The sequence below is a fragment of the Arachis ipaensis genome, chromosome B05 (genome assembly GCF_000816755.2).
Source record: "Arachis ipaensis cultivar K30076 chromosome B05, Araip1.1, whole genome shotgun sequence".
NCBI lineage: Eukaryota > Viridiplantae > Streptophyta > Magnoliopsida > Fabales > Fabaceae > Arachis > Arachis ipaensis.
Window position 1 is genome coordinate 59,270,639 of NC_029789.2, and position 14,055 is coordinate 59,284,693.

A 14,055-nucleotide genomic window follows, 5' to 3' on the forward strand; every position below is an offset into this window, starting at 1 on the left:
AAAGAAGGCTACTACAACTCAACGAGCTGGAAGAATTCAGAAATCAAGCCTATGAGAATGCTAAGATTTACAAGGAAAACACAAAGAAATGGCATGATCAAAAGCTAGCAAGAAGAGAGTTTGTAGAAGGCCAAAGAGTGCTACTATACAATTCAAGGTTCAAGTTCTTCCTAGGGAAGCTTAAGTCAAGATGGTCTGGACCCTTTACAATCCTCAAGGTGTCTCCCTATGGTCATGTAGAGCTTATAGAGGACAAGACACAAAGGACTTTCACTGTAATGGCCACAGGTTCAAGCACTACTTGGGAGACTCATTGGATGAGCAGAGAGTGAGCTATAACCTCAATTGAGTAGGTAGAAATGTCAAGCTAGTGACGTTAAAGAAGCGCTAGTTAGGAGGCACCCCAACACTCATATCCTTTCATGCTTTTCTGTTTTCTAAGAGTTGTTATGATTATGAAGTTAGGTAGTTTTTATTTCAGTCTATTAGTTGATAGTTCTTTAGTTTATTTTCTTTTATTTACTGGAAGTGCAAGGTTGTATAATTACTTAATTGAGGTTGGAGGAATGGGCTGAGAAACTAGCTAAACAGCTAAGTTTGGTGCGGCCACTAACCCACTTAATTTAGGCTTACAACTTATTGATTGAATTAACTTTGGAAATAAGCCCAAACATGGTCTAATGTTTGAAAGCATTTAGTGAATTGGTGGGAGCATAAATATGTACTTCACTACATACGTATGGATTGGAAAGTGGAAAGATGAATAGATTTACTCCAATCATAATGTATGTAATAAAGTCCAATGATGAAACCAATTTACCATATGCAATGGATTTAATTTGGTGTCCCAAGGGACACTCATCAATCGTGTTTTTAATTGTATTTAAAATGGGGAATGTGAAGCAACTTCTTTCTCATTACTGATGGGAGATTTTCGGATTGAATTTTCAGGAAAAGGTGGAGCCCACATAATTGATGGCTCATTAAGACAAGGAGTTAAAGAGTACTTGCACTTTGAAAATCAACATCTGAAGAAAGCAAAAAGGCAAGGATTGGTGCGTCTTCCCACGCTAGGCGCCACTCCCAAGTGGGAAAACATTCAATTGTTTGTACTTCCCACCCACCTTTCCAGACCACCTTCCTCATCCTTATAAAAGCCACTAACATTCCCACTTTCCCCACACTTCAAAACAACCTCACTTCCAAAACAAACCTCTGCACTCCCCCCCCCCTTTAGTATTCTCTTCTACTTGATTAGGGACAATTAAGTCCTAAGTTTGGTGTTGTGGAGCAAACCCTTGCTTTGCTCTTTTTCTTTACTTCTTTCTTCACTCAACCTTTCAAACCTCTTTTCTCACCCCAATGGCACCACTAAGAGCCTCCTCATCAAAGAAAAGAAAGACCAAAGAAGCTACCTCCGAATCCTCAAGCTTCAATGAGTACAAGTTTCTCTCATCATTCAACCAAAACCAATTCTATGGTTGGGTGAGTGAGAGGCAGATCATTCCAGAAGTGGGCTTCCAACTAGGAAGGAATAAGCACCCAGAGATCAACAGGGAGATCAATAACAGAGGATGGGCACTCTTATGCAACCCACCAAGGAAGGTGGTGGAGAACTTGGTTAGGGGGTTCTACGCCAATGCCATGCCACAACCTGGGCAACCCTATGGCTACCTAAGCTATGTGTGGGGGAAGGCTATTGACTATAGCCCCTCCAACATAGATAGGATGCTGATGGTAAAGCAAACAAACTCCACCCGGAGCTATGAAGAAAGGGTGAAGCAACAAGACCCAAGATTTGAGGAGATCCTCAATGAAATATGTGTCATCAATGTACAGTGGATAAATGACATAGATGGAAGGCATAATCAATTAAGGAGAAGGAATTTGAGCCCCCAAGCTAGAGGGTGGCTGGATTTTGTAAGAAGGTCTCTCAACCCAACATCCAACACTTCAGAGGTGACATTGGAAAGGGCTGTGCTCATATACAGCATAATGAAGGGAGAAAGGATCAATGTTGGGGAGATGATAGCCAACAACATCAATAGGGTGCTGAAAAGTACCAAGGATAGCACAAGGTTGGCCTTCCCAAGTATCATCCAAAGGCTGTATAATGAGGCTGGGGTGGAGAAGATCATAGATGAAGTTTTGGTGGAACAAGAGAAGCCTATAACTGCTAAGAAGATGGCAAAAGTGGTGGCCGTCAACCCACTTCAGAGAGCAAGGGAGCACAGAGCTCGTGCTCATGAGCCACAAGGGCAACCACAACAAGAAGAAGAGGCTGAAGATCAACCACAATACCTAACACTTCCACCACCACCATATCCACAATTTCCTGAAGGTTTCAACTGGGAGCAAATGCAAGGAGACATTCACCAAATGAAGGGAGACATTCACCAAATGAAGGGAGATGTTCATACACTGGGTCGAGCTATCCGACCTGGGATGATTGGCGACAAAGCGACCGACTGGTGCACGAAATTACGATCACACTTTTGCAACTCCGCACAACTAACCAGCAAGTGCACTGGGTCGTCCAAGTAATACCTTACGTGAGTAAGGGTCGATCCCACAGAGATTGTAGGCTTGAAGCAAGCTATGGTTATCTTGTAACTCTTAGTCAGGATATCAATAATTCTCATATTTAATTGTAAAAAGTAAAAGAACATGAAATAAATACTTGTTACGCAGTAATGAAGAACAGGTTGAGGCTTTGGAGATGCTTTATCTTCTGAATCTCTGCTTTCCTACTATCTTCTTCTTCATGCACGCAAGGCTCCTTCCATGGCAAGCTTTACGTTGGGCATCACCGTTGTCAATGGCTACTTCCTATCCTCTCAGTGAAAATGTTCCAAATGCGCTGTCACCGCACAGCTAATCATCTGTCGGTTCTCGATCATGTCAGAATAGGATCCATTGATCCTTTTGCATCTGTCACTACGCCCAACACTCGCGAGTTTGAAGCTCGTCACAGTCATACCTTCCCAGATCCTACTCAGAATACCACAGACAAGGTTTAGACGTTCCGGATCTCAGGAATGGCCGCCAATAATTCTAGCTTATACCACGAAGACTCTTATCTGAATCATGAGGCTAAGAGATATGCATTCAATCTAAGGTAGAACGGAGGTGGTTGTCAGGCACGCGTTCATAGGTGAGAATGATGATGAGTGTCACGGATCATCACATTCATCAGGTTGAAGTGCGAACGAATATCTTAGAATAGAAGCAAGCGTGATAGAATGGAAAACAGTAGTAATTGCATTAATTCATGAAGAACAGCAGAGCTCCTCACCCCCAACAATGGGGTTTAGAGACTCATGCCATAGAGAATAGAATATGAAACATGTAAAGTGTCATGAGGTACAAGATGAATCACTAAAAGTAGTTTTTATAGTAAACTGGTGACCTAGGGTTACAGAAAATGAGTAAGCTAGGGTGTTTAGTGTAAAAATCCACTTCCGGGGCCCACTTGGTGTGTGCTTGGGCTGATCATTGAGTCTTTCATGTGTAGAGACTTTTCTTGGAGTTAAACGCCAGCTTTTGTGCCAGTTTGGGCGTTTAACTCCAGCTTTTGTGCCAGTTCTGGAGTTAAACGCCAGAATTCTTGAGCTGACTTGGAACGCCTGTTTGGGCCATCAAATCTCGGGCAGAGTATGGACTATTATATGTTGCTGGAAAGCCCAGGATGTCTACTTTTCGACGCAATTAAGAGCGCGTCAATTGAGTTTTTGTAGCTCCAAAAAATCTACTTCGTGTGCAGGGAGGTCAGAATCCAACAGCATCTGCAGTCCTTTTTCAGCCTCTGAATCAGATTTTTGCTCAGGTCCCTCAATTTCAGCCAGAAAATACCTGAAATCACAGAAAAATACACAAACTCATAGTAAAGTCCAGAAAAGTGATTTTTATTTAAAAACTAATAAAAACATAATAAAAACTAACTAAAATATACTAAAAACAATGCCAAAAAGCGTATAAATTATCCGCTCATCACAACACCAAACTTAAATTGTTGCTTGTCCCCAAGCAACTAAAAATCAAATAGGATAAAAAGAAGAGAATATACAATGAATTCCAAAAACATCTATGAAGATCAGTATTAATTAGATGAGTGGGGCTTTTAGCTTTTTGCCTCTGAATAGTTTTGGCATCTCACTTTATCCTTTGAAGTTCAGAGGGATTGACTTCTATAGGAACTCAGAATCCAGATATTGTTATTGATTCTCCTAGTTAAGTATGTTGATTCTTGAACACAGCTACTTTATGAGTCTTGGCCGTGACCCTAAGCATTTTGTTTTCCAGTATTACCACTGGATACATAAATGCCACAAACATATAACTGGGTGAACCTTTTTGGATTGTGACTCAGCTTTGCTAGAGTCCCCAATTAGAGGTGTCCAGAGCTCTTAAGCACACTCTTTTTGCTTTGGACCATGACTTTAACCGCTCAGTCTCAAGTTTTCACTTGACACCTTCACGCCACAAGCACATGGTTAGGGACAGCTTGGTTTAGCCGCTTAGGCCAGGATTTTATTCCTGTGGTCCCTCCTATCCACTGATGCTCAAAGCCTTGGATCCTTTTTATTACCCTTGCCTTTTGGTTTAAAGGCCTATTGGCTTCTTCTGCTTGCTCTCTTTTTTTTTCTTTTCTTTTTTTTCGCTTTTTTTTTCCTGCAAGCTTTCTATTCACTGCTTTTTCTTGCTTCAAGAATCAATTTTATGATTTTTCAGATCATCAAATAACATTTCTCCTTTTTCCTCATTCTTTCAAGAGCCAACAATTTTAACATTCATAAACAACAAATTCAAAAATATGCACTGTTCAAGCATTCATTTAGAAAACAAGAGTATTACCACCACATCAAAATAATTAAACTGTTTTAAAATTCGAAATTCATGTACTTCTTTTTCTTTTTCAATTAAGAACATTTTTTTTCATTTAAGAAAGGTGATGGATTCATGGGACATTCATAGCTTTAAGACATAAACTTTAAATTTTATTGATTATGGACTAAAAATAAGACTCAAAAATAAATATAAGAGTAGACCCATAATAATAGAAGACAGAAAATTCAAAGCAGAAAAATGAATGACTCTTAAAATAGAATCTTAATAATAAAGGTTATCACAGAGTTAGGACTCAACAACCTTGATTTTGAGAAGTGGATGCTCCCTCAATCTGTGGGGTGCTTGGTCCTTCATGGGAGAGCTTCTGGCGCTTCAGCTCCTGTAGCTCACGCCCCTGCTTCTCCTGTTCCTTCAGCAGCTTGCAAAGCATGCAGTTTTGATTCTGCTGTTCTTCCTTAAGTTGTTCCATAACTTCTTGCAGCTTGGTAACAGATGCTTCTAGGCGAGTCCAGTAGTCAATTTCAGAAATTTTTGGGAGGAACTCCTGCACCCTCCTTTTGATGGAGTTGTCTTGCACTTGTCCTTCTATTGACTTCTTGGTGATTGGGTGTTCGATTGGGATGAATTCATCTACTCCCATCCTCACCCCAGCATCTTTACATAGCAGAGAAATTAAGCTTGGGTAGGCCAATTTTGCTTCAGTGGAGTTCTTGTTTGCAATTGTGTAAATCTCACAAGAAATTAGATGATGAATCTCCACTTCTTTCTCCAGCATAATACAATGAATCATCACTGCTCTTTTGACAGTGACCTCAGAGCGGTTGCTAGTGGGCAATATAGAATGCCCAATAAAGTCCAACCAGCTTCTTGCAACTGGTTTGAGATCTCCCCTCTTGAGTTGGTTTGGGACACCTTTTGAATTGGTTATCCACTTAGTTCCAGGGAGGCATATGTCCTTTAGAACTTGATCCAACCCCTTATCTACTCTCACCATTCTCCTATTAAAAGATTCTGGATCATCTTGTAGTTGAGGCAGTTTGAAGACCTCTCTTATTTTGTCCAGATGGAAGTAAATAAGCCTCCCTCTGACCATAGTTCGGTAGGTGTGAAAGGCAGTTCCAGTTATTCTCTGCTTATCTGTTAGCCACAGATTTGAGTAGAATTCCTGAACCATATTTCTTCCAACCTTTGTCTCAGGATTGGCTAGAATTTCCCATCCTCTATTTCGAATTTGCTCTTGGATCTCCGGATATTCATCTTCTTTCAAATTGAATTTAACTTCCGGGATCACTGACCTCAGACCCATTATTTTGTGGTAATGGTCTGCATGCTCTTTGGTTAAGAACCTCTCTTGATTTCAAAGACTCTTTGGAGTATTCTCTTTCTTGCCTCTTGAATTGGTTTGTTTTCCCTTAGGTGCCATGATCTTGATGAGTCTTAGCTCAGTGATCATGGAAAAATACACCAAACTTAGAGGTTTGCTTGCCCTCAAGCAAAAGAAAGGAAATGGGAGAGAGAGGAGAAGAGCCAAATTTGAATGGGTTTGAAACATGTTTATGCAGAAAATTATGAGTCAAAACATGAAAATTTGAAAAAATTTGAAGTTGGAAACAAAATCTCCTCCCCTTGCCTTTCTGGCATTAAACGCCCAGAATGGTATCCATTCTGGCATTTAACGCCCAATTGTTGGCCATTATGGGCGTTTAACGCCCAGCCAGGTACCCTGGCTGGCGTTAAATGCCAGAAACCCCTTTATCACTGGGCATTTTTCTGAACGCCCAGGATGCTGCAATTCTGGCGTTAAAGGCCCAGAATGGTACCCATTCTGGCGTTTAACGCCCAAAATGCCCTTTACTGGCATTTTCTTGCCAGCAAGCTCCTTTTCTCTGCTTTTTGCACCGAATCCTTCTGTAACTCTGTGAGTTCCTTCAAATTTGATGATTAACCTTTGAAGAAAAATGTATATCAAACTTCTACAAGTATTAATTAAAACAAATAACTTGCTAATGGCTGGGTTGCCTCCCAGCAAGTGCTTCTTTATTGTCTTTAGCTGGACCTTTACTGAGCTTCATTCAAGCCTCAGTTTTGAGCATTCTTGCTCAAAATTGCTTTCAAGATAATGTTTGATTCTCTGTCCATTAACAATGAACTTTTTGTCAGAATCAATATCTTGAAGCTCAACATATCCATATAGTGACAGTCCTGTAATCACATATGGTCCCCTCCACCGGGATTTTAATTTCCCGGGGTATAATCTGAGCCTATATTTGAACAGCAGAACTTTTTGTCCTAGCTCAAAGACTCTGGATGACAATTTCTTGTCATGCCACTTTTTTGCTTTTTCCTTATAAAATTTTGCATTTTTAAAAGCATTGAGTCTGAACTCCTCTAGCTCATTTAGCTGGAGCAATCTTTTCTCACCAGCTAACTTAGCATCCAGGTTTAGGAATCTGGTTGCCCAGTAGGCTTTATGTTCCAGTTCCACGGGCAGATGACAGGCCTTGCCATACACAAGTTGGTATGGATAGGTTCCTATAGGAGTCTTGAATGCTGTTCTGTATGCCCACAAAGTATCATCCAAGCTCTTTGCCCAATCCTTTCTACGGGCAATTACAGTCCATTCCAGGATTCTTTTTAACTCTCTATTAGAGACTTCAGCCTGCCCATTTGTCTGTGGATGATACGGAGTTACTACTTTGTGGCTAATTCCATATCGAACCATAGCAGAGTAAAGCTGTTTATTGCAGAAATGGGTGCCCCATCACTGATTAGTACTCTGGGAACACCAAATCTGCTGAAAATATGTTTCTGGAGGAACTTCAGCACAGTCTTGGTATCATTAGTGGGTGTGGCAATTGCCTCCACTCATTTAGATACGTAGTCTACTGCCACCAGAATGTAAGTGTTTGAGTATGATGGTGGGAAAGGACCCATGAAGTCAATACCCCATACATCAAACAACTCAATCTCTAAGATCCCTTATTGAGGCATGGCATAACCATGAGGCAAGTTACCAGCTCTTTGAATATCATCGGGTCCGAGGACATTCCACCAACGAATGCTTCGACTTAAAAATATCATAGAAAAATTATTCAGAGAAGGAAAACTAAACTGGTATCTGGCCACCCGAGATGATGAGCAAAGAAAAAGACGAAGGGATGAAGATGTCGGACGAGCTGAGCGATCACCTCGTACGCCAGAAAGACATGTCCATATGATACACGGAGGATTTGCAGGAAGAGGAATCTCCAAATCATCTTGCAAAGGATATCTCAAAGAAGTATATCTTGTCGAAGGGAAGGAGGAAGCACCCGACATCCCTGCAATCACATTCACCAAAGAAGACGCATCCGGTGTCAACTCAGGACACGACGATCCCATGGTCATCACCATCATACTGGCAAACGCCAATCTCCACCGGACATTAATAGACTAAGGGAGCTCCACCGACATCTTATTCAAAACTGCCTTCGACAAGCTCAGCTTAGAAGAAAAGGAGCTTAGAGCATACCCAAACAGCCTGTTCGGACTGGGCGATACTCCAATACAACCACTGGGATATGTATCACTACATATAACCTTCGGAAAAGGGAACCAATCCAGAACACTCAAGATAAACTACATCGTGGTCGACGTGAGTTCAGCCTACAATGCCTTAATAGGTCAGACAACACTAAATCAACTCGGCGCAATAGTCTCAACTCCACATCTATGCATGAAATTCCCAACTACAGAAGGGATAGCTACGATAAAAGCAGATCAAAGGATGGCACACCGCTATTATAACGAAAGTCTAAACCACAGAGGCAGAGGAGAAGAGTTCCATACAATTGAGCTTGGTGGAGTTCAGAGACGAGAAGAACTCCATCCACAGCCCGAAGGTGAAGTAGAGAAAGTTCAGATCGGAGATACCTCGGACAAAACAACTAATATTGGCACGATCCTGAAAGGAAACACAAAAGAATTACTAGTACAGTTCTTACGAGATAATGTTGATCTCTTCACATGGAAAGCCACAGACATTCCAGGCATATACCCCAAGCTAATGTGTCACAAGTTGGCGGTTTATCCAAGATCTCGGCCGGTACAACAGAGACGAAGAAAACTTGGGCCAGAACAATCCCAAGCTGTGGAAGAACAGGTGCAAGCACTACTGGAGGCAGGATTCATAAGAGAAGTCAAGTACCCACTATGGCTAGCTAGCGTCGTCTTGGTGAAAAAATCAAATGGGAAGTGGTGAATGTGCACCGACTACACCGACCTCAACAAAGCCTGCCCAAAAGATCCTTACCCACTCCCAAGTATCGATGCTCTGGTAGATGCTTCCTCCGGATATAGATACCTCTCGTTTATGGATGCATATTCCGAATACAACCAAATTTCCATGTATCTACCAAATCAAGAAAAGACCTCGTTTTTTATGCCAAAAGAAAATTACTGCTACGTTGTGATGCCTTTCGGTCTCAAGAATGCAGGAGCTACTTATCAAAGGCTAATGAATAAAGTCTTTTCAGATCATATCGAAAACATCATGGAAGTCTACGTGGACGACATGTTAATAAAGACACAAAGCGAAGACACATTATTGTCCGACCTGGCCCAAGTGTTCGACACTATAAGGAAGCATGACATGCGACTCAATCTCACAAAATGCACCTTTGCAGTAGAAGCGGGCAAATTCTTAGGTTTCATGCTCACACAAAGAAGAATTGAAGCAAATCCAGACAAATGCCAGGCTATACTCAACATGAAGAGCCCAACTTGTGTCAGAGAGGTACAACAACTCAACGGGAGATTGGCAGCCTTATCCAGATTCTTAGTAGGATCAGCGATAAGATCTCTCCCCTTCTATGCCACTTTAAGGAAAGGAAAGAAGTTCGAATGGACAACGGAATGCGAGCAAGCCTTCCAGGATTTTAAAAATTTTCTGGGATGACCACCTATCCTAACTCGACCACGAGAGGAAGAACCACTCGTATTATACCTTGTAGTAGGAAGTCAGGCAGTAGCCTCAGCACTGGTTCGAGAAGACGACAAAGGGCAACAACCTGTATATTTCATCAGTAAAGCGCTGTAGGGATCCGAGCTGAACTACTAAAAAATAGAAAAGTTCGCCTACACTCTCATACTGACATCTCGACGACTTCGCCCGTACTTCCAGGCCCACACTATTAAGGTTCGGACCGACCAGCCCATAAAGGGGATACTGCAGAAAACAGATCTAGCAAGCAGAATTTTACAATGGGCAGTCGAGTTATCCGAGTTCGACCTCCAATATGAAGCTCGGACAGCCATCAAATCATAATACTTGGCCGACTTCATTGCAGAATTCACAGATACCCTAGAAACCCCACAGAATGGAATCTCTACGTGGACGGGTCTTCAAATAAAACTGGAAGCGGCATAGGTGTGATAATAGAAAGCAACCAAGGAACCCAAGTTGAGCTTTCCCTCAAATTTGGGTTCCCAGCCTCAAACAACCAGGCGGAATATGAAGCGTCACTAGCTGGTTTGAAGCTGGCTAAGGAGGTTGGAGCTCAAAAACTCAACATCTTCAGCGATTCACAAGTAGTCACCTCACAAATAACAGGGAGCTACCAAGCCAAAGATCCCACCATGAAAAAGTATTTGGATAAAACTAAGGAACAGCTCGGTCAATGCGGGGAATATAAGATCTGCCACATACCCCACGAACAAAATGCCCAAGCTGATGCACTCTCAAAACTAGCCAACACCAAACCAGGGGGCAACAATAGAAGCCTCATCCAGGAAATGCTACAGAATCCATCAATCTCGGAAGAGGAAAAAGTCCTAGCCATAACAAGTCAGGATCAAGGACGGATGACCCCCATAATTAATTACCTCAAAACAGAAACACTCCCCACAAATGAGAAGGAGGCAAAGAGGTTAAAACGGGAGGCTCAGTACTACACCATCATAAACAACACCCTATATAAAAGAGGGATTTCAATACCACTACTAAAATGTGTGCTGACGTCCAACACAAGGGCAGTTTTAGAGGAAGTACACAGTGGCATTTGTGGCAATCATCTCGGGGCACAAGCTCTCACCAAAAAGGTACTTCGGGCGGGATTTTATTGGCCAACTCTACAAAAAGAAGCTACAGAGTTTGTAAGGACATGCCCACCATGCCAGAAACATGCCAATTTTTCACATCGCCCCACCAGAAGAGCTCATTAGCGCAACCTCACCTTGGCCATTTGCAAAATGGGGACTTGATCTCCTCGGACCTTTCCCCCAGGGATCAGAACAAGTTAAATTCCTCATAGTAGGGGTAGACTATTTCACAAAGTGGATCGAGGCAGAGCCCCTAGCCAACGCCACTACCCAAAGAAGCCGAAAATTCCTATATAGGAACATTGTCACAAGGTTCAGCGTTCCATATTCCATCACCACAGACAATGGCACCCAATTCACAGATGCAGGCTTCAGAAAGTTAGTAGCCGATTTGAACATAAAAAACCAGTTCACCTCCGTCGAACATCCTCAAGCCAATGGACAGGCCGAAGCTGCCAACAAAGTCATATTGGCTGGGTTGAAACGGAGACTGCAAAATGCAAAGGGAGCTTGGGCCGAAGAACTTCCACAAGTCCTATGGGCATATCGAACAACGCCACATTCCACCACAAACGAGTCACCATTTCGACTAGCATATGGAGTGGAGGAAATGATCCCAGTAGAGATCGAGGAAGGGTCACCTAGAGTAGTCCACTACAATGAAGAAGCCAACTCTCAACTTCAAAGAGAAGAGCTCGACCTACTTCCGGAAATCCAAGAAAGTGCCCGGATCAGGGAAGAAGCGCTAAAGCGACGAATGGCTTCAAGATATAATCAAAGGGTAGTGCCAAGAGGTTTCGCTGAGAATGATCTCATCCTAATCCGAAATGATATTGGGACAACTCGACCTGGAGAAGGAAAGCTGGCAGCAAACTGGAAAGGACCCTACCAAGTCATAGAAGTACTTGGAAAACACTACAAGAAAAAGGCGCATTTGTAACAAAAAATATTGTACAAAACGTCGAAATTTTGAAACAAAAGTTTTTTGTAACAAAAAAAGGGTCCATTGCAGTAAGTCCCGTTACAAAAAGTTTTTGTAACGAAAAATGGAATTGTTACAATTCAATACCATATTTTGTAACAATTTTTTCTGATACAAAAAATCAGAAGCTATTACAAAAGTGGTAACAAATTTTGATCTTGAAGGTATTTTTCGTGACAGTTAATTTTTTTCCTATCAAAAAATTTTGTTACAAAATGTAACGTGATTTTGTAACATTTTTTTCTTTAGTTACGAAAGCAAATTAATTATTTTGTAACAACTTTTTTTATTACGAATTACATGCATAATTTACTAAATTATTTTTTAAATTAACTAATATATTAACGATTTTAATAAGCAAGTTTACATGTATATAATATGCAAAAATATACATAAGTCAAACAAGATCCTTTTAGCTAAAATTGTCTTGAAACAAAATAACATTAGCTAGTGAGTACATTGATTAGTTCAACCAAAACATAAAAGTTCTAACATAAAAGTTCAACCAAAACATAAAAGTTCTAACATAGATTAGTGTCTCTATGCATCAAAACATTCTTGAGCCCTCAAGGTAGCATATGGTCACTATTTCAGCACTCTTGTAAATAAGAAAAACCGAAACAAAAAAGTTAGAAACAAGATATAACACTAATTATAATTTTTTCACTAAGTTTTATCCAAAATGTTTAGAAAAATTTCGGCAGAACCTCCCCTAAAACTTGGATATTTCCACCGTCCACGGTTCTAACAAACACAACCAATTCACAACTTATGTCTCAGCCATACCCAACCAAATTTATCAAACCAAATAATAGGACATTTATCATTTTTCAACCATGACACAAGTAAAATGTGATAAATAGATCCATATACAAATTAAAGTATACTAATATAAAATGGGAATCATCTACGAGTTCAAAACTCAGAAGTTAAAATTAACTAATTCCTTAAGAATATATTCTCAGAGTTCAAAACTAGCCAATCAAAAATGCAAATTATCAAGAATTAATAATTCAATATATAAACTTGGGCTAACTAATCACAATTCAATCACAACTTAGTCAACAAATTTATTAAATTTACATAAGTATCAATTGTCAAACAATCAAATTTAGGACTCGTATAACAGAGGGCGGCATAGTTGATGATCCATCAGTGTCAGCAAACTAAGATAAAGAAATAAGATGATGTGCAATAATGTTCAATTATTGAAGGAATACAATTAAAACACAACAAAGGCTCAGATAAGGCTTTTTTAAACCTGCTGAAGAAACTCTAAAAGATCAACATCATTTAAGTTGACACCTAAAATAAAAGGTAACTACAAGCACTTACATAACACCACGCATCAGTAATATACTAATATGTAAAACATGGAAGGCATTTAGCACTTTCTTGCAAATTGAATTTAAATGAAGTTTATAATAATAAATGCATGGCTCGATGCACTTCATTCTAAATAATTATTCAGTATTTTACCCAAACCAATGATATAGTTAAACCTTATATTCTAAATAATTTTTTAAAATAAAGTATGAGATTCACAAGTTCCCATGTACAAGCCATAATAAGCAATTAAGCATGACTTGAAATATAAGCAGGAAACAAAAAATTCAGCAGCTAAGAAACAGAGGCGAAGTATATCATGAAGCTCTCTAATCAGAAAAGTAAGCAATGTTTGCCGAAATCAATATCCTACTTAGTCCATCAGTCGGAAGGGCAAAAGAAAATGTAAAATGTGAAATAGTAATGTGATACACTCATACACTCAAACTTCCATTATTGAAATGAAGGTACCTTTGAAAGCCTTTGTATACGCGACGCTGTAGCTTTGCGAACCACAACAGCATCAGATACCACTTCCAGTACATCCTCGACTAGCAAAGAGTAAGTACTCACCTAAAAGTATGGCAATCAAGAATTATAATTTGTAGACTAAACCCCTTAGGAGTCACAAATGATCAAAATGAAGGAATTATGACTTGGATTTGTTAACATAGGATGTAGACTTTCATTTCCAATTGGATTGGCAAAAATTGCATGCTATTTTGAGTTCTGAACTTGGTTTTATTAACCTTACAAAGAGGCACTAACTTACCAAACTTGAAGGCATAATTGATAGTCCAAATGAATCAAGCTCAAGTTCT